The 25,325-nt window shown below is 41.4% G+C and overlaps 1 protein-coding gene across 1 annotated transcript in view; it reads left to right on the forward strand.

Annotated features, from left to right (window-relative positions):
- SPOCD1 (SPOC domain containing 1) overlaps positions 1 to 25,325 on the forward strand; it is a 169,865-nt gene that overhangs the window by 72,193 nt on the left and 72,347 nt on the right. Inside the window, exons 2-3 of the mRNA XM_082345336.1 lie at positions 1,804 to 4,242; positions 5,074 to 5,098. The gene's annotated coding sequence lies outside the window, so the exon portion shown is untranslated. The remainder of the gene's footprint in view (positions 1 to 1,803; positions 4,243 to 5,073; positions 5,099 to 25,325) is intronic.

Raw genomic sequence — 25,325 nt, forward strand, 5'->3', positions numbered from 1 at the left:
TTCATTTATGTCTCCTTAGAAAACTTGGTATTCTCAAGGCCTGTTTTGGATCCTGCTAATAATTACTTCGGAGGTGAAATAATTAGAGGTTGGGAAGTTCGAAGATTTCATGCTTCCCAGGTGTTCAGTAAGGGCAGACTTAACAGTAGTTGGGATACATCTGGTTCATTTTCTGGTTCAGTTCTTGGACACAACACTGCAGGAATTCAGCATCTTGTCTCTTTTCAAAGAATTTGTTTATACCATAGGGTTTTTTGTGTTTTTTTAGATTATTTTATTTTATTTTTGGATGCGTTGGGTCTTCGTTGCTGCACGCGGGCTTTCCCTAGTTGTGTCGAGCAGGGGCTACTCTTGTGGTGCGTGGGCTTCTCATTGCAGTGGCTTCTCTTGTTGCAGAGCACGAGCTCTAGGTGTGCGGGCTCAGTAGTTGTGGCACACGGGCTTAGTTGCTCCGCAGCACATGGGATCTTCCTGGACCAGGGCTCAAACCCGTGTCCCCTGCATTGGCAGGCAGATTCTTAACCACTGTGCCACCAGGGAAGTCCTATACCATAGGGTTATTTATTTATTTATTTATTTATTTACGGCTGTGTTGGGTCTTCGTTGCTGCGCATGGGCTTTCTCTAGTTGCGGCGAGCGGGGGCTACTCTTCATTGCGGTGCGGGGGCTTCTCATTGCAGTGGCTTCTCGTTGCAGAACGGGTTCTAGGCGCGTGGGCTTCAGTAATTGTGGCGGGCAGGCTCAGTAGTTGTGGCTCGTGGGCTCTAGAGCGCAGGCTCAGTAGTTGTGGCACACAGGCTTAGTTGCTCCGTGGCATGTGGGATCTTCTCGGACCAGGGCTCGAACCCTTGTCCTCTGCATTGGCAGTTGGATTCTTAACCACTGCGCCACCAGGGAAGTCCTACCATAGGGTTTTGATGAAGCACCGAAACATTTTACTTGAACACTTTCAAGAACAGTGAGAAAGGAGGAGGTTTATGTATTGGATTTGGGGGTGGGAAATTTCTCTTTAAACCATGGGTAAAAACATCATCCATCCAGATAACAAATTCATGTGGTGAGGTACGAAGAATGAAAAGGTAAGACACTGATCCCACTTTGGAGGACCTCAGTCCAGAAGAGGAGCCAGATATGTAGACTATTAAACAGAGTGAGTGGTTACAGAACTATGTGACATAATTCACTGATCCTCTCACCTCATGTCCTTCATTATGCAGCTTAGATTCTGTGGTCCAGTGTTAGAGTTACTGTTGACTACATAGTAAGTTGCTTTGCCCCAACTCTTGCTTCATTATACTTGCCTGGCTGAACTCCATTTTTGGTTAAGTTCAGTATGCCACCTTCTCTGCACTTACGCAACTGAACTTGCTGGAAGAGTTTCTGTGTTTAAAGTCATGATCTCAAGTAGACCTGAGTACCATCTGACAATCCTACTGTGTTTCTCTATCCCATTTACTCTTTTGGTCCCCTTGAAAACTCTTAACATTTTAACATCTTTCTCATCCTCACTCTCCGCTTAAGACTTTTTTTTTAAAAAAAAAACCTTAGAAAATAGAAACAAGGAAATTCCACAGGCTTCTATCATCACATCTTTGTTGGAAGTACTTTGAGTCACTTTTTAAAAAAATTTTATTTTTGGCTGAGTTGGGTCTTCATTGCTGCTCGCCGGCTTTCTCTAGTTGAGGTGAACGGGGGCTACTCTTCGTTGTGGTGCGCGGGCTTCTCATTGCGATGTTTCTCTTGTTGCGGAGCACGGGCTCTAGGCACGTGGGCTTCAGTAGTTGTGGCACACGGGCTCAGTAGTTGCGGCACATGGGCTTGGTTGCTCTGCGGCATGTGGGATCTTCCCGGACCAGGGCTCGAACCTGTGTCCCCTGCGTTGGCAGGTGGATTCTTAACCACAGCGCCGCCAGGGAAGCCCCTGAATCAGTTTCTTAATAACCAGTAGGGCCTTGACTAGAAGGGATTATACAAATAGCATGTTAAGTGCTGTGATTATAGACCTATAGGAAGAGTGATGATTTACTTGGTATTTGAGCACCTGCCACATGCTACACACTATGCTAAGCACTTAGGATATGGTGGCAGATAAGACAGATGTTGCCCTTACAGGGTTTAAATTCTAGTGGAGAAGATAGAGAATAAATAGGTACACATAAGTAATACACTTTCAGATAGTGGTTCGTATTGTGAAGCTAGGAAGAAAGTAAAATAGGTAAGGGGCTAGTGACTGAGGTTATGTGTGGAGTTAGGTGGGATGGTCAGGGAAGATCTCTGAGGAAGGTGAAGGAGGCTACTATGTGCAAATGCTATGTGAAGGCAGTGGAAGCACTTTCCAAGCAGTGTAGGTGGAATCTATATTTTGGCTGCACTGTGCAGCATGCGGGGTCTTAGTTCTCCCACCTGGGAGCGAACCCTCTCCCCCTGCAGTGGAAGCGCGGAGTCTTGCCCACTGGACTGCCAGGGAAGTCCCATGAAGGTGAAATTCAGGCAGAGGCCAAATTGTGTGGATTTTGGGAGGCTGGGAAGATTGGAGTCATACTGTAGAGGGTATTGCATATCATAACAAGAAATTTGAAAGTTTATTTACTGTTTTCAATCAGGAGGAAACATCAGACTCAACTATGTGGTTTATTCAAAGTGTCCATGTCCAGGCATCACTAAGGTCATTCTGATCAGTCTTGAATTGGGGATCTCTATTCTGGGATATGGGGAGCCTCTGGAGGTTGGTAAACAAAGAATTGCATGGTCAGATCTATGCTCAAAAAGCTTATTCAAGAAATCCTTAAATTAGAGGCCATACCTTTTATGTAAACTCAGTGGCTGATTTATACTATGCATGCAATAAATAACAGTTGAATGAATGAGAATGTATTGAAGAGAGTAGAAGCTGAGAGACCATTCATGTGTGATAGGTTGATGATGGCTTGCAGTAGGCCAGGAGAGGTGTTTTTAGTGTTGGGGCCTCTGTCTCCTTTGCTAATTTGGGGTTGGGGCAGTCAGGAAGATGGAGGAACAAGGAGATAATACTAGCTAATTTCTGCTGAGTATGACTGGACTCAGAATTTCACTTGCATTATCTCATTTAATCTTCATAGGCTTCTGCTCTTTGCTAACTGCTTGACTGTACTGCTGTAGTAGAATGGCGAGATGTTTATATTCAGCATGTTGCTGTGGGTTTTTGTACTCAGTGAGTCCCTATTAATTGAGCTGCATTTTTTTTTTTAATTTTATTTATTTATTTATTTATGGCTGTGTTGGGTCTTCGTTTCTGTGCGAGGGCTTTCTCTAGTTGCGGCAAGTGGGGACCACTCTTCATCGCGGTGCGCAGGCCTCTCACTATCGCGGCCTCTCTTGTTGCGGAGCACAGGCTCCAGACGCGCAGGCTCAGCAACTGTGGCTCACGGGCCCAGCTGCTCTGCGGCATGTGGGATCTTCCCAGACCAGGGCTCGAACCTGTGTCCCCTGCATTGGCAGGCAGATTCTCAACCACTGCGCCACCAGGGAAGCCCTGAGCTGCATCTTTATGTTAAGTGTTGGGGGCGGGGGAGAGAGGAGCACATGTGTCTGTGTACAGCAGTTATGTCTAGCCAGTGGATTCAACTTGTGCAAACTGTGTGTAATGGGCCCTACCACTAACAAACCAGGACATTTGAGCAGAGTGGTTTATAGTTTATAATTGGCTTTCTATTACTGTTGGCTGATTCTCCTGCACAGAGAGTATTACTCCAGGATTGGTATTTGATTTAAGAAATTTTCAAATTGATTTTATCTTCAGTGCATTAATGCGTGGCCTAAATTCTTGCAGAGCCATTAGATAACCAGCCTGGACATGCTTTAGCAATTGTAACTGGATCTGAGCTGGCAGTGCTACAGCTTTTATTCAGCATAGATAAATCACTTTTCTGAAAACTCTTTTCTGCCTAAGCCCTGTGACTTATTTTTTAGGACACCTCAAGTTTAGGCCCCTTGAAATTTGAATATATTCCCCAAATCATTCTAAGACACACAAACAGGAATTTGTTAACACAAGTAGAATTAATCTCTCTCTTCCTGTCAGAACAGAACACAAATATTCAAGGAATGGTGTGGAAATCAGCCTAATTTTCAAGCGTGCACAATTGTAATGCCTTTTAAAATCCGGAAATATGAAATGTGACTCCAGTAATGAAAATGCTATAAACGTAACTGAGTACATGGAAAACTGGAGGATGTTCTGCAATTTCATGAGGATTAGCATAGGTAAATGTTTTTCGTGAAACATTTTTCTTCAGCTCTAGATGTGCAGAATAGATCACAGCTGCATGAAAATACCAATTAATCATCTTCTAATGCTTTTATGCAAATGATTATATTTGACTTTCACTTAGAGTTGCCATTAACACCTGGAACCCTAAGATTGATAACAGGTAAAATTTTAATGAATACATATATTAGAGATTTGAATCATGTTTAGATTAATTTATAGCACCTTTATTCATTACTGCAAGTCCTCTTGAAATCTAAAAATCACAGGATGAGACAGAAAATAAAGAAGAGGAGACAGCCTTTGAACTTATCAATTTTTTTTAGTGGTGAAAAAGGATGACTTGGAAATACTAAACCCTGCAAGTGTTTTTTTCTGCCCTTTGCAATAATTTGCCCAGATGCTAGGCCTGTGTATCCTGCAGAAGACTTTTATTTTCTCATGCCCTGAGATAACACTGGTCTTTTTTTTTTTTTTTTTTTTTAATGATTTTTCTTCCTGTGCACACTCCTTGCTTTAGAAAATATTTTTTAAAAAAATGAAAGTTGAAACTGGCTTGTTGTAGACGTTTTGGGAAATACAGAGGACGTGAAGAAAAAACTCATTGTCCTGACATCCAGGGACAACCATTATTATATTGTATTTCTTTTCCCCTCTTTACCCCCATGTATAATTGTATTTGTATAATTATGTATCTTCCTTTTCCACTTACAAAGCCAAAATAGTATTTACAATTTATTGAAAGTTTACCATGTGCCAGGCACTGTGCTTAGTGTTTTAAGTGTATTATCTATTGAGTGGTAGATAATATTACCTTCATTTTACAGATTAGGACATGGAAGCTCAGAAAGGGTAAGTACCTTGCCCAGTATCACACATTTAGTAAGTGGCAGAGCTAGAATTCTAACCTGAAATGTCTAACTCAGAAACCCTGATTATATCACTGCGCTATACTCCCCTTGCATTCAATAAGTGGAAGCTGTTACTATTAAGTGAAAACCAAGTTGTCCCCTGAGGGCACTGCTTTCTCTACAACCTCAAAAAACAGAAGCTACTCATTCTCCCATGACCCATGTACTACAAAGGCCAGTGGGAGATGAGGGGTCGGCTCTCTGTGGCCACGTCCAGACCATTGTTCTTCTGCCCTTGGGTAATACCAGCTTGAGACAGTTATCTTCAAGCTGTTACAACCACTACCCCTCATTGTTGCTCTCCTCTGCTGCCCTCCCCATCACTCAATGCATGGAGTTCCTTGGGCCTTGAAGGCCCACCCCTTGTCATTCTCTCGTCCTTGGCAGATTCAGTGCCTCCTCCAGCCGCTCGGCATCGAAGGCCTTTACTACCTTAAATCCAATGGCCCATTCTCATAGGAGTGAGACTGTTGCCTCTGATGTAGTCAGGAGGTTGAACAATGGGGTGAAATCAATTGGGTGTACATGTGTATGTGTGTATATCTACACATGTACATATATACATATACACATATGTTTACATTTTACTACATAAAGGATGTGTAACATACAATTTTAAAGTAGTAAAATATGCATTACTCTTTACTGTAAATTCCATATAGCCAATTAATTCTCACAGAATGCTTTTGTTGATTTTTGCCAAACTGTTATATCCTAGCCAACCTATGGTTGCAATTGACAAACCCACCATAAATGATGGTCGATATCTTCCCTTTTGTTAAAGACACGAAAGTAGAACAATGAAGACTTATGTTAGAACTTCACTCATTCATCAGTGATGTGACTTCTTTGTGGAACTGGAAAATAGTTTCTGAATGCTGGAGGACTATTTTTTCAATTTTTTTGGTGTTGCTTGCAATGTAATGGCTACAGACAGGATGCACTTTTAAGTTTAATATGCATTCCTAACATTTTCTCCATTAATTTCTTTTTTTAAAAATTTATTTACTTATTTATTTTTATTTTTGGCTGCATTGGGTCTTCCTTGCTGTGCATGGGCTTTCTCTAGTTGCCGCGAGAGGGGGCCGCTCTTCGTTGCGGTGTATGGGTTTCTTATTGTGGTGGCCTCTCCTGTTGCAGAGCACGGGCTCTAGGTGCGCGGGCTTCAGCAGTTGTGGCACGTGGGCTCAGTAGTTGCAGCTCGCAGGCTCTAGAGCACAGGCTTAATAGTTGTGGTGCACGGGCTTAGTTGCTCCGCGGCATGTGGGATCTTCCCGGACCAGGGCTCGAACCCGTGTCCCCTGCATTGGCAGGCGGATTCTTAACCACTGTGCCACCAGGGAAGCCCTCCATTAACTTCTTAAATGTACACAATCATCAAAACAATGAAACAAGCTCTGATCTGTAGCATTTTCCAATTTCCATGGTATAAATACTCCTGCCATGAACAATTTCAAGCTACCAGTAGACGTCACTGAACATAGATTTGGAAAGAGACGTGCAGTGGCACACCATTATAATATTTCCATTAAACAGATACCATAGATAATAGTAAAATGTAGTAAAATAATTAGAAAGTGATGAGTTTTAAGAATTAATGACCTTTGTCTTTAAATATAGTTTAATTATAAGTTTGTACAACTTAAGTTTTAAAAATTTATTTTATTGAGGATAGTTGATTTACAATGTTGTGTTAATTTCTACTGTACAGCAAAGTGATTCAGTTGTACATATATACTTTTTCATATTCTCTTCCATTACCGTTTATCACAGGATATGGAATATAGTTCCTTGTACTGTAGAGTAGGACCTTGTTTACAATTTGATTTTTTTTTTAAGTTAGTTGTTTTTTTTTTTTTTTAAAGTCTTGAATTTGTTAGAGTATTGCTTCTGTTTTATGTTTTGGTTGTTTGGCCACGAGGCATGTGGGATTAGCTCCCTGACCAGGGATCAAACCCGCACTCCTGCATTGGAAGGCGAAGTCTTAACCACTGGACCACCAGGGAAGTCCCCACAACTTAATTTTTAATAATGGCTGTATTTAACAACCAGCTTGCAAAATTCCTGAAATTTAACAATCACTTGGTATGAGCAACCCCGGCACAGCACTGTGTATAGTTGCCTCTGCACCTACTCTCTGCCCCAGCCCATCATCCATCTTTCTCACTTTCTAACTTGCAGCATGTATGCTTACCCTTTTATTCATTTTCTATTCACTCCTCAACCCACTATAACCTGACTTTTGTCCTTTCCATGACAGACCCTGTGCTAGTAAGTAAAGGCTCCTTTATCCCCACTTTCCCACTGAATTCCAGTTTTCCCCAAAGCTCTGTCTTAAGGTGGTCTGCTTTTCTCTTCCTACATATTTTGCTTTGGTGATCTCATCCAAACCCCTGACATTAAGTACACTGATGGCTCCCATATCTATAATTACAACCCACATCTCTCTCTGGAGCGCCAGATCCATTTGTCCAACAGTCTACAGGACATCTCACTTGCTTGTCTCATGGTGGTTCAAACTAAGCATTTCAAAAAATGTATTCATTGTTTCTCCAGCTTTCCACCTCCATCCCCCAAATCTGACTTTGCCCCTCTTTTTCCTGCCGCAATAAATGGAGATCCCTTATTTAAGCCGTCCAAGCAAGACACCTTGGCATCAGGCTTGATTCCTCTCTCTTCTTCATCACCTCTACTATTCACCCTGGTACAAAATCCAGATTTACTCAATCATTCATTCATTCATCCATCCATCAAACCTTTCAGCAAATATTTATTAGAACGGCTGCATAGTATATTGTGTAAGAACACTAGAGCTTGGAGTCAGCCTGCCAAGCATGAAATCCTGACTCTGCCATTTACCTAGCTTTGTAACCTTGGGAAATTGACTTGACTATGCTGTGTTTCAGTTTTCTTAAATATAAAGTGGAAATAATAATAGAATCTTCCTCACAGGGAATTGAGAGGTTGAAATGGGTTGCTCTGAGTAAAGCACTTAAAACACAGCCTGACACAGAGTAACTGCTCAAGAAATGTTAGCTATTGTATTTACTGAGCTACATAATTATGCCAGGACATCATCCTAAATAAGTGGGAGTGTATTAGTTTCCCAGGACTGTTGTAACAAAGTACCACAGACCAGGTGGCTTAAACAAGAGATATTTATTGTCTCAGAGTTCTGGAGGTTAGAAGACCAAAGTCAAGGTGTCAGCAGGGCCACGGTCCCTCTGAAACCTGTAGGAGAATCTTTCTTTGCCTTTTCCTAGCTTCGGGTGGTTTTTTCTGGCAACCTCTGACACTCCCCAGCTTGCAACTGCATCACTCCAATCTCTGCCTTCGTCATCGCATGGAGTTCTCCCTGTGTGTCTCTATCTTTACATGACTGTCTTCTTATAAGGATACCAGTCATATTGATTAGGGGTTCATCCTACTACAGTATGACCTCAGCTTAACTAATTACATCTGCATCGACCCTATTTCCAAAGAAGGTCACATTCTGAAGTATTGGGGGAGTTCAGATTTCAGCATATCTATTTTGCGGGGGGGCACAATCTAATTCATAATAGGCAGGAACTATGACATAGGGATCATATCTAATCCCTGACCTTCTTAACTCCTCTCCCTACAGCCACTGTTTTAGTTCATTCTGTCTTGTAACTTTTCCTAACTAGACCCTAGTCTGGCCCCACCATCAACAATTCTTCATGTGACTGTCAGAGTTATCTTTCCAAAACATAAAGTTCATCATGTTGCCTCCTTCTGAAGCTCTCTGAGCTTTCAGGTAAAGGTTTAGCACAAAAGAACTTTCTTGCTTCAGCTCCTTCCTTGCTTCCCTACACTGAACCTCACAGCACAGACCAAAAAACTCTTTGTAGTTCCCCAATTGTATCATTCTCTTTTGCAACTCTGGATGCATGCCATTCTTCTGCTTTGCATACACTTACCCTCACATTTCTTCACTTGCTTGGGGAAGATGCCCCTGACACGCTCCCAACCCCTCTTCTGAGCATCTTTGGTACCCTGTGCACACCCTGAACATGGCTCTTACTGAATTTATTGTTTTTCTTGTGCTTTGTTGACAGGACAGAATGCCCTTGAGGGCTGGGACTGTTTTTGTATCCCCTATTGTTAGACATTTGTGTCATTTTCAATTTTTTCACTATTGTAAATAATACTGTGATACATATTTTTATGTTTAAATAGTTTTTCCAATTTAAAATTATTTCCTCAGGCACAACTCAACAGCAAAAAGACAAACAACCCAATTTTTAAAAAGGACAAAAGATCTGAATAGACATTTTTCCAAAGAAGATATACAAATGACCAATAAACACAAGAAAAGATGCTCAACGTAATTAGTCATTAGGAAAATGTAAATCAAAACACACACAATGAGATATGACTTCAAACCCACTAGGATGGCCATAACAACAAAAAAATAAGCGTTAAGAGAATGTGAAGGTGGAAAAATTGGAAGGTTGCTGGTGGGAATGTAAAATGGTGCAGCCACTGTAGAAAATGGTTTGGAAATGGTTTGGTTTGGTGACACCTCAAAAGTTAAACTTAGAATTACCATATGACCCTTTGGGACTTCCCTGGTGGCCCAGTGGTTAAGACCTTGCACTTCCACTGCAGGGGGCACAGGTTTGATTCCTGGTTGGGAACTAGATCCTGCCTGCCGTGCAGCATGACCAAAAAAAATCCATTCTTAAGAATTACCATATGACCCAGCAATTCCAATCTTAGATATCTATATATCTATATATCTATATATCTATATATATACCTGAAAGAATTGAAAGTAGGTGTTCAAACAAAAATTTGTACACAAATGTCCATAGCAGCACTATTCACAATAACCAAAAGGTGGAAATGATCCAAATGTCCATTAATGGGTGTGAATGGATAAACAAAATGTGGTATATCCATACAGTGAAATATTACTCAACCATAAAAAGGTATGAAGTACTGATACATACTACAATGTGGGTGAACCTCAAAAAACATCATGTTCAGTAAAAGAAGCCAGATACAAAAAGTTATATAGTATATGATTCCATTTATATGAAATATCCAGGATAGATAAATCCATAGAGACAGAAAGTAGATTGATCATTGTCAGGGGAGGAGGGGAGAATGGGAATTAACGGTCTAATGAGTATGGGTTTAATTTTGGGATGATGAAAATGTTTTGGAACCAGATAGTTGGTAGTTGCACAACATTGTGACTGTACTAAATGTCACTGAATTGTACACTTTAAAATGTTTAATTTTGGGGCTTCCCTGGCGGCACAGTGGTTAAGAATCTGCCTGCCAATGCAAGGGACACGGGTTTGAGCCCTGGTCCAGGAAGATCCCACATGCTGTGGAGCAATGAAGCCCGTGCCCCACAACTACTGAGCCTGCACTCTAGAGCCAGTGAACCACAACTACTGAGCCCGCGCGCTTAGAGCCCGTGCTCTGCAACAAGAGAAGCTGCTGCAATGAGAAGCCCGTGCACCACAACAAAGAGTAGCCCCCGCTTGACACAACTAGAGAAAGCCCGCGTGCAGCAATGAAGACCCAACGAGGCAAAAATAAATAAATAAAATAAAATAAGAAAAGTTTAATTTCATGTTATGTGAATTTTACCTAAAAAAATTAAAACAAAGAAGGAATAATGTACTGATACATGCTGCAATATGGATGAACCTTAAAAACAATATTTTGAGTGAACGAAGCCAGATACAGAAGGTCACATATCATATGATTCCATTTATATTAAATATTCAGAATAGATAAATTCATAGATACAGAAAGCAGATTAGTGGTTGTCAGAGGTTGGGGCAGAGGGGAATAAGGGATGACTATTGAATGGATATGAGGTTTCCTTTTGGAGTGATGAAATATCTTGGAACTAGTTAGTGGTGATGGTTGCACAACAACATTGTGAATGTACTAAATGCTACCGAATTGCATACTTAAAAATGGTTAAAATGGTAAATTTTATATTATGTGTATTTTACCACAATAAAAATATATTTCCTTAGGAAAGATTTTCTGAATGACGTCAGAGTCAAAGGATATGGTATTTTGCTGAATTTCTGTTGAGAAGCGGTCACTCATTGCCCTCTCACCAGCAGTGTTTGCGAGAGTCTGTACTGTGTCCTCACTAGACTTTGGTATTGTGTTAAAAAGCAAAAAACTTCATTAATTTGACATAACACTGTTCCTCTTCAGGGAAGTTCCTCGTGCTTCCAAGTATAAGGCTAAATTGAGTAGGAAGGGTTGTTGAGGAACCTAGCCAAATAAATGAATTTTAGAGCTGGGAGAGGCCTAGCCAAATAAATGAATTTTAGAGCTGGTCTCATCCTCATCAGACCAATATTAATAACAACCTTACTATCCTGAAATAAAATTTGTAGATAACCTACCTAAAGTTTATATGACATAGTGCTTCAGAGAATATGATTTTTGGAGTAATCATTCTGGGTTCAAATTCCTGCTCTGCTGCTTATTAGCTGTGTGAACTGGGGTACTACTTTGTGCCTCAGTCTTTTCATCTATAAAATGGGGCCAATGACAGTGTCTACCTCATAAGATTGTTTGAGGACTAAATTAGTGTAGATATATATGATATATATGTGTGTGTGTATATATATATATATATATATATATATATATATATATATATATATATATATAAATTTATTTATTTGTTTATTTTTGGCTGCGTTGGGTCTTTGTTGCTGCACTCGGGCTTTCTCTAGTTGTGGCGAGCAGGGGCTGCTCTTCGTTGTGGTGCACGGACTTCTCATTGCAGTGGCTTCTCTTGTTGTGGAGCATGGGCTCTAGGTGCACGGGCTTCAGTAGTTGTGGAACGCGGGCTCAGTAGTTGCGGCACACGGGCTCAGTAGTTGCGGCTCGCGGGCTCTACAGCACAGGATCAGTAGTTGTGGCCCACGGGCTTAGTTGCTCTGTGGCATGTGGGATCTTCCCGGGCCAGAGCTTGAACCCGTGTCCCCTGCATTGGCAGGCAGATTCTTAACTACTGCGCCACCAGGGAAGCCCTATATATATTCTTAGGATTACAATTTCCTACCCATAAAAAAAAGAAATAAAAGAAAGTAATGTACAATAAAATGTATTTTAAATCTGTAAATACTTAGGCGTGATTACCCTAGAAGTGACTGCAATAGATGTTTGCATCTACACATAGAATCACCCTGGAGGCCACGGCTATAAATGTAGACTGATGGCTATGTGTTACACTTCAAAAACTATGAGCATTGCTACTGGTGACAAGCTCTTCCAAAAGCAATTCTCTATACAGATCAAATCCCTTGATTTTCATTTGAGTTGCACTCCTGGGAAGTATTTTTAAAAACCATGCTTGTATGTAAAATGGATGTAGATTCTAGGCTTAGATAATTTTATAGGTTTTTCATCTTTATAAATGTGCAGTGGGGCATTTGAAAGTGGATCACGGGACCATTCTTTATTATGTGGGATATCATACATTTTCCGGATGTCTAGAACCCCTGGCCCCTTCCTCTAAAGGTCATTATTCTGTAAGAGGTATTTCCTCACTGAGAACCACTGAAGCTATTCCAACCATCTCCTTTTCCAGACCAGGTTACTGGGGCTTAGAGAGGGAGTTTAAAATAGACGTGGATTACTTTGACTGCTTGTTCACCCCATCCACACCTTCAGCCATGTGATCCCGGTGGGAGATGTCTTGCTAGTAAGCAGGACTCCACCTCGGCCACATTTATTCTTTTCTTTGCCTATACACCGTCTTTTTTCCCTAACCTTTTCCCTCCTTCTTCCCTAACACCCAGCCCGTTAGCAAGTCCTGTTGGTGTGCCTTCAATATGTGCCTTCTACTGGTGCCCTGCTACAACCTATTCTCATAGCAGCCAAAGGAGCTTTTGAAAAAAAATCACATCAAGCCAGTCTTCTGCTTCAACTGCCCCAGAGGCTTCCCAAGACACTGGGGATAAAATGCAACTTCCTCTCCCTGCGCTGCAAGGCCCTACATGGTCTGGCCTCATCTCCTTCCATTCTCCTGACTATGCTCCAACCACCTGGCCTCACAGACCTGCCCCAGGGTCTTTACACATGCTGTTCCCTCTTACTTCTCTGCTGCCAGATCTTTGGAGAGCTGACCCCTTATCCTTCATGTCTATTCAAATGTCACCACCTTAGAAACCATCCTTGGCCACCTTATCTAAGATAACCCCATGCCCCGTCACTCTCTATCCTCTTTTTCTCATTTTTGCTCTTTGAAGCACTTACCATGAATTGAAGTGGGAGTGTTTATTTGTTGGCTCGTTTATTGCCTGCCTCCTCACTAGATTGTAAGCTCCACTGGGGCAGAGACTTCATTAGTCTCATTCTCCGAGGGATCCTGGGGCCTAGCACAGTGTCTGCAAGTGCTGATCAGTAATTTTTGAATAAGTGAACAAAGACCTAACACACAATTCAGAACGGACCAATCAGAATCCTTCTCCATGAATTTTGCAACTTGACTCAGAGAGAAGTTCCTTTTTGTTTTTTTTGATACCTGGGCCTTAGAATATAAAGCTCAGAGAGTACTGGCTGCTGAGTGTTCTACCTTTCAGGCCAAAGAACTGGAGAGAGAGAAGAATGATGTAGACATATGGAGAGCCAGGGAAAAGAGAGAAAGATGAAGAGAGTATATTTGCAGCAGTGGCAGGTGGGCATCAGATGTCCCTGGGGTCTGGTTGCTAACCTGGTCTCTGTGTGTGTGTGATGTGCCCACGTGTACGTCCTGTTTGTAAAAATCAATTTCATTGAGGCATAATTTACACGCAGCAAAAATCACTGATTTTAAGTATACAATTTGATGAACTTTAATGCTGTATACAGTCGTGTAATTACCGCCACAATCAAGATATAGAACATTTCCTTCAACCCAAAAAGCATAACCTATGGAACTTGAGTTCCACATGATACTCCGTGATTCTTTTTGTAAAAAACAGCTTTGTTGAGGTTTTATATACAATAAGCTGCACATATTTAAAGTGTGTAATTTGATAAGTTTTGACATATGTATACACCCGTGAAACCATCACTATATTCAAGATAGGGAACACCTCCATCACCCCTGAAAGTTTCCTCCTGCTTCTTTGTAATCCTTCCCTCTCATCCCCCTTTACCCCAACCCAAGCAACCACTAATCTGCTTTGTGTCACTATAGATCAGCCTGCATTTTCTAGAGATTTTTATAAATGAAATCATGCACTCCTTTTTGGTCTGGCTTTTTTCATTCAGCAAATTTTCTTTTTAGATTCATCCATGTTGTTGCAAGTATCAGTAGTTAATTCTTTTTTATTGCTGAGTAGTATTCCGTTGGATTGGTATGCCACAATTTGTTGGACATTTGGGTTGTTGCCAGTTTGGGATTATTACAAATAAAGTTCTATGAACATTCGTGTACAGGTCTTCATATGGACATAATATTTCTTTTTCTCTTGGGCAAATACCTAGGAGTGGAATGGCTGGATCCTGTTACCCTTACGTTATTCTTTTTTTATTTTTAAACTTGGACGCGTTTGCAAAGTGTCCATTAACAGCATTTTAATTTTTTAAATTTTTTAATTTTTAATTTTATTTTTTTGGCCACGCGTCTTGTGGATCTTAGCTCCCCGACCAGGGATCGAACCCGGGCCCCCAGCAGTGGAAGTGCAGAGTGCTAACCAATGGACCGCCAGGGAATTCCCTCCCTTATGTTATTCTTAATAATATGTTTCACTTTTTGGCTGAAACTAATCAATTTAGGATTGGTCAAGGCCCCTCATCAGGATGGGGACTCAGTTCCCTCCCTCTCAAGGGTCTCAGAGCTGCCTCTGGTCCTATGTGAGCCGTGGTGCAGTGGCAGCCTGAGGGGCACCTTATCTTCCTGAGCACGTCTCGATGGAGAAGCGATGCTGGCTTACATAAGCACACTGACCTCTTGCCTCTTGCCAGAATCTAAAATCATGAAATCTTTTGCAAGCGTGCTGCCTCCCGACTGGAATGTTAAGTGCCAGTGGAGTTGTCTGGCTTAACAGTCTGGTCAAAATATGTCTGCGGATGGACAAGGTCAGTGATTGACTCCGTGGAAGGAGAGCCTTAGATGAAAAGACAGTCTGAAGGACAGGGAGCCATAGGGATGAGCTGAGAACGAGGCTTATGCATTCAGAGCAGCTTAGAGACAGCGTCACGCGGGCAGCATGCTTTCACATTTGAGTTTATTTCTGAAAAAGGAATGCGTTCAGATGGTTCAAAATTCAAGAGCTAGGGTAGGTACACAGCACTGTGAAAAGTCTTTCTCTTACCCACATCCCCACTTCCTCTTCCTGGAGGCAACCGCAACTCCTCCCACCCCAGTTCCTTGTTTATCCTTCCAGAGATTTGCATACACTAAAATTTGCATATACCAGTACATATGTGTATATCTTGTGTGTGTAGCACTTTTATACAAGTGCTAGCAGGCTAAGCACATCGTTGTACACTTTGATTTTTTTCACTTTGCACATCTTAGAGCTTGTCTGCAATACAGTGGAAAGAGCCTGCTCATTTTTTTTTTTTATATTTACATAGAATACCATTATGCTGATTTAACCTGTTGAGGCAGCATTTGACCACTGGTGCTGGTATGACAACGGATGACAGGGTGAATAATTTTAGTTTGCACAGTAAATAATGTCAAAGTTACAGGTGGATTCTCTTGGCCTGCTGGACTGTGATATCATCTCAGTGAAAGCAGACTGAGGGGAAAGTAACATTTCTAAGCACTTGATATGCCAAAGAGTTCATAAAGCAGTGGTTCTTTAACTTTGGTGTCTTGGAGAATACGAGGGGAGCTAATTAAAAGTGAGGCTAAGCAGGCTTCTCCCTCCTCCACTGCCCCAGAAATTCTGATTCATTGGAGCCAGTGGAGGGGGGTGGGCAGAGCACAGATTCCCATAAAGGTGGTCCTCAGACCCAGCTTTGAGGAGAACCGAGCTCTGCGGAGGGAAAAGAGCTTTCCACTGAAGGAGTCACTAAAGAGTTCATTAATTCAAATTATTAAAATAATTTCATTCCCATATTTTTAAGCCTGAGAAGAATTCATGAACAAGAAAATGACTTTTTCAAACGGTTCAGAAGGCTATGCAGTCTCCCCACCCCTGCCTCCCAGTTCTGTCTTCTTAGAGACAACAGTTTCTTGCCAGTCATTATTTTGCAGGGACATAAAGTCCCTACCACACTGCAGGGAGCACCATTGTGACTGAGGAAGTACACCTTGCTCCTAGTTAGAGGCAGTGCAATGGGCTGAGAAGAGCAACAAACTTGGATTTGGGCGTCCTGGGTCAAATGCCTTAAATATCAGCGACTTGGGCTTCCCTCGTGGCGCAGTGGTTAAGAATCTGCCTGCCAATGCAGGGGACACGGGTTCAAACCCTGGTCCAGGAAGATCCCACATGCCGCGGAGCAACTAAGCCCGTGCACCACAACTACTGAACCTGCGCTCTAGAGCCTGTGAGGCACAACTACTGAGCCCAAGTGCCGTAACTACTGAAGCCTGCGTGCCTACAGCCTATACTCTGCAACAAGAGAAGCCACTGCAATGAGAAGCCCGCGCACCACAACGAAGAGTAGTCGCCGCAACTAGAGAAAGCCTGCGCACAGCAACGAAAACCCAACACAATAAAAAAAAAAAAAAAAAAAAAATCAGCAGCTCCCTGTGGGCCAGGCACCGAGCTCAGGATTTTACATGCATTATCTCAGTTAATCTTACAATGACCCATTTTACAGAGAGCAAAACTGAAGCCGAGAGGTTTCATTATTGTCTGGGGTGGGAGTGGGGGTCTCACACAGCTAAGGTAATGAAACTAGAAATTTGAATTCAGGTCTAAAACCCTTGCTCTGAAACACTCTGTCTGGAGGACCAACCTCTTGGTCACTGGGCCTTTGGGGAAAAGCTCTTCGCCACCCTCACTTCTCTGGCCTCCATAACGCTTGATGGAAACCATACATTCATTGTCTTTCCCACCTTGGGAGCTCTGTGAGGACGTGTCCGCATCTTGTTCTCCACTGTAGACGCAACACCTGCCATCTGGGCAGACAGCAGGCGCCCAAAAAAGGACTGCTGTGATGGGGTTTGGGTAGAAAATCCAGGAAGGGTGAATTCCCATAACTGTTGCAATTCTTCAGCCCACTAATTTGTTTTAGAATTGTTTTAATTTTTAATAAGTGTTTCCCAATTATAGACTGATGTGTGCTCAATATAGATCAGAAAATAATTTTTAAAAATCTAAATATACATAATTACATCACCAGGAAAAAAACCTTTTTTTTTCTTTTTATACAGCAGGTTCTTATTAGTCATCAATTTTATACACATCAGTGTATACATGTCAATCCCAATCACCCAATTCATCACACCACCCCTCCCACCCCCCCCCGCGGCTTTCCCCCTTTGGTGTCCATACGTTTGTTCTCTACATCTGTGTCTCAATTTCTGTCCTGCAAACCGGTTCATCTGTGTCATTTTTCTAGGTTCCACATATACGCGTTAATATACGATATTTGTTTTTCTCTTTCTGACTTACTTCACTCTGTATGACAATCTCTAGATCCATCCACGTCTCAACAAATGACCCAATTTCGTTCATTTTTATGGCTGAGTAATATTCCATTGTATGTATGTATCACATCTTCTTTATCCATTCATCTGTCGATGGGCATTTAGGTTGCTTCCGTGACCTGGCTATTGTAAATAGTGCTGCAATGAACATTGGGGTGCATGTGTCTTTTTGAATTATGGTTTTCTCTGGGTATATGCCCAGTAGTGGGATTGCTGGATCATATGGTAATTCTATTTCTAGTTTTTTAAGGAACCTCCATACTGTTCTCCATAGTGGCTGTATCAATTTACATTCCCACCAACAGTGCAAGAGGGTTCCCTTTTCTCCACACCCTCTCCAGCATTTGTTGTTTGTAGATTTTCTGATGATGCCCATTCTAGCTGGTGTGAGGCGATACCTCATTGTAGTTTTGATTTGCATTTCTCTAATAATTAGTGATGTTGAGCATCTTTTCATGTGCTTCTTGGCCATCTGTATGTCTTCTTCGGAAAAATGTCTATTTAGGTCTTCTGCCCATTTTTGACCTTTCTCTCATCTTGCCTGCCTACTATACACACACACACACACACACGTATATAATACATTATGTATAACATATATATATTATGTATATATATAAAATGTAGGCAGGCAAGATCATTACATATAATACATAAGATATAATGTACCCATATAAAATGTGCGTATTGATGTATATATATCCCTGTCCATCTCGCTCCCATTTCCCCCTGTTAAACAGGCTGAATAATCTCCACTTATAGGTCTCCAAGGAAGTCCTTGCGGGATTTTTGCTAGCACAGTGCCAGGCACACACTGACTTGCTTTTTCTACATGAAAATTAAAAGATGGCAGTATTTCAGGGAATTAGGGGGGCTGGACCCGTCTTGTGTTTTACCACAGGAGCCTCCAGCCCTACCTATGACTCTGCAGTGCTGACTGCAGGGTCACCAGCAGCCTCCTGGTTACAGCAGGATCCTCAGGAGCCCTCACTCCGGGAAAGACACTGTGTTTCCAAAGGACCCACATGTCCGATCCCCGTGGTCTTTCCAATCCTCACTGTAAACAAACGTCTTGACCTCCTGTTTGTCTATAGTCTCCCTTGCGTTTGGTTAATGTTTGTCAGTCCTCTGGAGATAGAACACTTCTGGGGCGCTCACAGACTTTGGCTTCTACTTTTGCAAAGTAGACTCAGCCTGAACACCTGCCAGCTTCCCCAGCAGATTTACTGTCATTTCTCTCAGCTCCAGGAGCAACCCCAGCTGTGGAGCTGCAGTAGATTACATTTCTGTTTAAACCATTCACTGTCCATTCTGGGGGAGGGTTATACTACATCTCTGCCCTATTGAATTCAGGAGTGTCCATAAGATTTGATTTGGTCAATAAAACGTGGGTGTCAATGGCCGTGTCACTTCTAAGCAGATGTTTTCAGCTAGCTTGTGGTCTGCTATCTTTTTCTTTTCTCTCTACCATGGATCCAGCAATGTCCCTGAGAGGGGCTGTTCCTTCAGCCTGGAGTGACAATAATACAGAGTAGGGACAAGCTGACCTATGATGACATGTAACATGAGTGAGAAATAATTATTTGTCAGAGAAAAAACCACCTGTCTCTGAGATCTTGAGATCATTTGTTACTATAGCATAATCTAGCCCATCCTGCATCTCTGTTACAGTGGCCTTGGCATGTTACTTGACTTCTTTGAGCTTGAGTAGCCTCATCTGTAAAATGGGGATAATTGTGCTTACTTCACTTACAGGGTTTTTTGGGGGGGATTTTCATAAACAATGGATTGAAAGCACTTAGCCTAGTTCCTGGAACTCAGTAGCTGCCTGTGAAATGCTAGGTGAATCTCAACCTGATTGGCAGTTGGAGAGAGGCCAGACACAGAATGACGGAGGGAGGCCTTCCATTAAAAAGCCGGATAAACACCGATGTCCACAGTAGCACTATTCACAATCTCCAAAAGGTGAAAACAAGCCAAATGTCCATCAGTGGATGAATGGATAAACAAAATGTGGTGTAGACATACAATGGAATATTATTTGGCCCAAGAAAAGAAGGACATTCTGACACATGCCGCAACATGGATGAACCTTGAGGACATTATGCTAAGTGAAATAAGCCAGACACAAAAGGACAAATAATATAGGATTCTCCTTATATGAGGTGCCTTGAGTAGTCAAATTCATAGAGACAGAAAGTAAAGTGGAGGTTGCCAAGGGTTGGTTGGAGGGGGGATGGGGAGATTTAATGGGTATAGAGTTTGAGTTTGGGAAGATGAAAGTTCTGGAGATGGAAGGTGGTGGTGATAGCTGCACACAGTGTGAATGTACTTAATGCCCCTTACCTGTACACTTAAAAATGTTTAAAACGGTAAACTCTATGTTGTGTATATTTTATCACAATTTTATTTATTTTTAAAAATTGAAAAAAAAAATTGGATCATTTGTCTTTTTATTATTGAGTTGTAGAGTTCCTTATATATTCTACTACAAGTCCCTTATCAGATATATGATTTGCAAATAGCTTCTCCCATTCTGTGTACTGTCTTTTCTACCTGAACTCTTTTTTTCAATCAATATTTTTTTAATTGAAGTATAGTTGATTTACAATGTTGTGTTAATTTCTGCTGTACAGCAGAGTGATTCAGTTATGCATATATATACATTCTTTTTAAAATATTCTTTTCCATTGTGGTTTGTCACAGGATATTGAATATAGTTCCCTGAGGTATACAGTAGGACTTTGTTGTTTATTCATTCTATAAATAAAAGCTTACATCTGCTAACCCCAACTTCCCATTCCATCCCTCCCCCACCCCCGTCCCCCTTGGTAACCACCAGTCTGTTCTCTATGTCTCTGATTCTGTTTCTGTTTCATAGATAGTTTCATTTGTGTCATATTTTAGATTCCACATGTAAGTATTTCATCATAATTTTTAAAAGCTGGATGAAGCTTCCTTTTCCTTTAAAAAAAAAACCCCTTCATTCCTTTTTTTACTCTGCTTTATGTTGGGCCAACCTCATTTGGAGTCCTTTCTTGTTCTGGACCACAAATTTTTATCTTTTCCTTTATTATTCTTTTTATTACACACATCACACATGGTCATTATTAAAAAAATTAAAATGCAGATAAGCAGAAAGAAAAGAAATGTACCCATGTACTCACCCTGCAGTAATAACCACTGTTAACGGTTTGGTATATCTCATTCCAAACATTTTTCTAAGCACTTATACATATAATTATACATACATCTATATACCTTTATACAAACTTCATTTAAACATAAAATCAGGTCATATTATATATACTAATATAAAAACCTGTTTTTTTCCCTACACAATAATAAATAACATGAACAGTTTTCCACATTAACAAGTATAGATCTGCATTGTAATTTTAAAGGGCTTCACAGACACCACCTGTATATATGGAAGTAACATCTTTATTTAACCAACTCCCCATTGATCGACATTTAGGTTGTTTCCATTTTTTTGTTGTTGTTGTTGTTATTATAAGCAAGCTTGTGGCAAATATAATAATAATGGTACAACTTTTTTCCTATGTACCAGGTTCTATGCTAGACTCTTCACAAGCATTATTTAATTTAATCCTCACAAGAATCCTATAAAGTAATACAGTTATAATCTCTGTTTTATAGGTGAGGAAACTGCAATTCACAAAGGTTAAGTTATTTGTCAACATCATCCAGCAAGTGACTGACAACACTGGGATTTGAATGGAGCTCTGACTGGTACTACAGCCCATCCTCTTTCCTTTAAATTGTGCTGTGTCCCAACTCCTGAAACAGGGCTCCTTAAATTCCCCTTCCTGCAGCCACAGAGTGGGAGGGATTTGTGGGCAAGGGGCCTGGAAGGTCCCTCATATAACTCTTTTGAAACCTAAATGGAGCCAAAAAAGTCATGGACCCATTTCCCCTTAAGAAAGTTTACATGTTTGCCAACAAGGATACCAAGTCTTCCCTGGGGAATGTCCAGGAGGTCTGAGATCTGGGTCATTTCCGTAAGGGAGTAGGCCCAGCACTATCTGATGTCATGTGCTCTTGACCTGCAGGTTTGCCTGTTGTCGGCTCAGCCCCGAGAGAAGCACACTGGGCCCACAAAGCTTCCTTTCCAGCTGAGGCTTAGAGGTTGGCCAATCCAACCTGGAGTCTTGTGCTTCTTTGCCAAACGACGCAGGTGCTCCGGTGGGTCCAGGCCCATGACTTCGTTGAGTACACATCCCTGGGAGCAGCAGCCACTAAGAGGTGATTCTTTGGCCACTACCCAATTGGGCAACTGCTCGTCTCAGTACAGAACCTGCTTCCCCCTGCTTATACCTTTTAAAAAGCATGTTGTTAGGTTCATACAAATTTAGAATTGTTATATCTTCCTGGTAAATTGGATTTTTATCATTATGAAATGACCACCCCTCTCCATTATGAGATATTTTGGGCTTTAAAGTCTATTTTATTCTGTAACGAATCTAGCCATGTCAGCTTTCTTTTGTTTAGTATTTGTATAACATGCTTTTTCTACCTTTCCACTGTCAACCTTTTTTGTATATTTATTCTTTAGGTATATTTCTTATAGACAATATATAGTTGGATTTTTATCATCTACTCTGGCAATCTTTGCCTTTCAAATGAAATATTTATTTTTTAAACCTCAAGATAATCTTACCATTATTTACAGTCAATATTCATTTAGACGTTTTACTTGGGATCATTTTTTGTCTGCCTGTAATAAAACATTTAGAATGTCTTTAGTGTATTTGATCTTCTAGTGGCAAACTGTTTTGGTTTTGTTTGTCTGAAAATGTCACCTTTATGGTTGGTTTTCTCCTCAATGCCTAACATGTTGGAAGAAAATAAATGTCAATTCAGAATTCTACAGCCAGCAAAAATATCCTTCAAGAATGAAGACTAAATAAAGACATATCATCATTCCACTGAACTCTTAGTTCTTTCCACCTGCTCTTCCCTACCAATCCCAAGAGTTTGGGCAGAGAGCACAAAGATATTGAGCTTATCTAAGACTCATCTTCTTTTTACTTCATCTCATATCCTGATTTCCTGTTAAGTCCTGTAAACTCTATTACAATCTAACCATTTCTTACTTCTTCCACTTTTAAAAAAACCTTAGTTTAAACTACTGTCATCTCACCCAAACTGTAGCAATAGCTTCCTAATTGGTCTCTCTGCTTCCTCTCTTACCACCCACATGATGCTGACACAACATCCTTTTATAATGCAAAGGAGATATTGTTATTTTCTGCTCAGAACGCTCTGATGTCTTCCCATCACATTTAGCATCAAATGCAAACTCTGTGCATAGTGTCCATGATGTGGCTTCTCCCTACCTGTCTCACTTCATTTCCTACCACACTCCTCCTTGTTCACTGAGCTCCAGCCACACTGGACTCCTGCTGTTCCTCACTCATGCCCAGTTCGCTTCTATCTCAGGATCCTCCCAGGTGCTCCTGCTTCTGCCTGGAGTGTTCCCCCCAGAGGGAGCCCACCTCCCTCCCTACTTCATTCCCACCTCTGCTCAAATGTTAACTCATCAGCGAGGGTTTCCCTGAACTCCCTAAAATAAAATTCTCTCATTCTCTATCCTCTACTCTGCTTTAATTTTCTTCCTAACAATGATAACTACCTGACCTTATTTCATATGTACTAGAGTATAAACTCAAGGAGGACAATAACTTTATTTTATTCATTGTATTCGTCCCTCGTGTCTCAAATAGTCCCTGGCAGAGAGGAAGTTTTCAATAAATACCTGCTGAATAAATGGATCTGCACAGTTGTCTATGTTATAATGAGAATGCATAGTAAAATATTTTAAAGCAAATATAGCCCAAGTATCTAACCTCATCAGCTTGTTACTACAAAGTTGGGTTTAATTGCCTGATTGCCCTTTCATATTCAACTTGTAATGACTTCAATCCCATTCATGTGATGGCAAATCCTCAGTCTTTCCTCCAAGGTCCCCGCAGTTATTTCTGGGGGTCCCCGCAGAAGGGCTTGCAGGAGTGATGTACTAGAGTTGGCATGTACAGCCTCCCAAGAGCTGATTGTTAAATATTCAGGAATTCTGTAAGTTGATTGTCATACCGTGGTAGCTTGAAATTGGTCAGAGTGGAAGTACTTACACACTGGCAATCAGAGAATGCTATAAATCACGGTGGTGTTTTAAATAAAAAAAAATTTGTAGAGCCAGTTTACCAGTACGAGGTTCCCCAAACTAATTAGTAAACTACTGTCTCCAAGTGGTATCTGCTGTCCTCCAGCCGAGGCCCCATGGAAGGCTCTTGGAGAACCCTGCATAGTGCCACGGCCCATCCAGACAAGGCCAGCGCACCTGCTAAGGCTATCTCATATACTCTCAGGGAGCCAAGAGTCAAATTTAGGACTGCTTATCCAGTAGATACAGAAATGGAGGGGAGCTTTGAAGACACAGGGTTTCTCCAAAACCTCTCTCAGTGTCTCCTCTCACCAGCTGACTTTGAAAGCTCTTAGACTTTTTTTTTTTTTTTTTTTTTTAATCAAAGCTCCATAGTGGTGGTGACAAGGCATGGCTTGATGACTTTATCTCCACCCCCCCACGCACCCACCCCCTGCCCCCTTGGAAGACTCTGCTACTTGTATTTTCCAAACCCATTCCTCATTCTTCCTTACTGTAGCTGTGATGACAGAGCAGCAGAATGACAGAGCAGGAGACAGAAGAAGCCACCATAAGGACACTGGAGACAAAATAAAATCCCTTGACTCGCTTAAGCCACTGTTAGCTGGCTTACCTACTACCTGACCAATTCCTAACTGAAACACTTCTCTATAATATCCCTCACCTTCCCCAAGCCAGTTAAGTAAAAACATATTTTCCATGCAAGTACAAGAGCCCTAGGCATCCTCCCCACAACTTGATGACTGCCTCCAGGCCCCTATGTAGACTCTGGACCTGCCCTCGTGGTTCCATATATGTCCCTTCTGGCACGTGCTGCACTACCCCTCCCCACTGACCCACCCAAGCAGGAGGTACGCAGAAGATATTTCTCCTGAACCTGCTCCCTCCATAGGTCAAGGCCTTCACGTTGAGGAAATAGCAGAGTGTGGGCTTTTAGGCTTGTGTTTGAGCCCTGATACTTACAACCGTCCTGAGGAAAGTTATTCATTTTATTCTCAGTTTTCTCATCTGTGTAATGAGGTCAATACTCCCAGCCTCCTAGGGTTGATCGCTGTAAGGATTAAATGAGAAAATGCCCAGAGTAAGTGCTCAGTGGGTATTAGCTCTTACAGACAGGGCTGTAATGAACTTTATGGTCCACACATATCACACCTAACAATTTCCTTAGGATAAATTCCTAGAAGAGGAATTTCTGGGTTACAGTTTCTGCTCATTTCGAATTTTGACCATACTGAAAATTGTTCTCCAAAAGGGTTTATACCAATCTGAGAATCTCCCATTTCTCCAGAACTTCATTAGTACAATGTATTATCATTTTCCTTATCTTTGCTGATTTTTTAAGGCAAAAATAGTGTCTCACTTTTTTCTTAT

Source organism: Balaenoptera borealis, assembly GCF_965194805.1.
Source record: "Balaenoptera borealis genome assembly, chromosome: 1".
Lineage (NCBI taxonomy): Eukaryota > Metazoa > Chordata > Mammalia > Artiodactyla > Balaenopteridae > Balaenoptera > Balaenoptera borealis.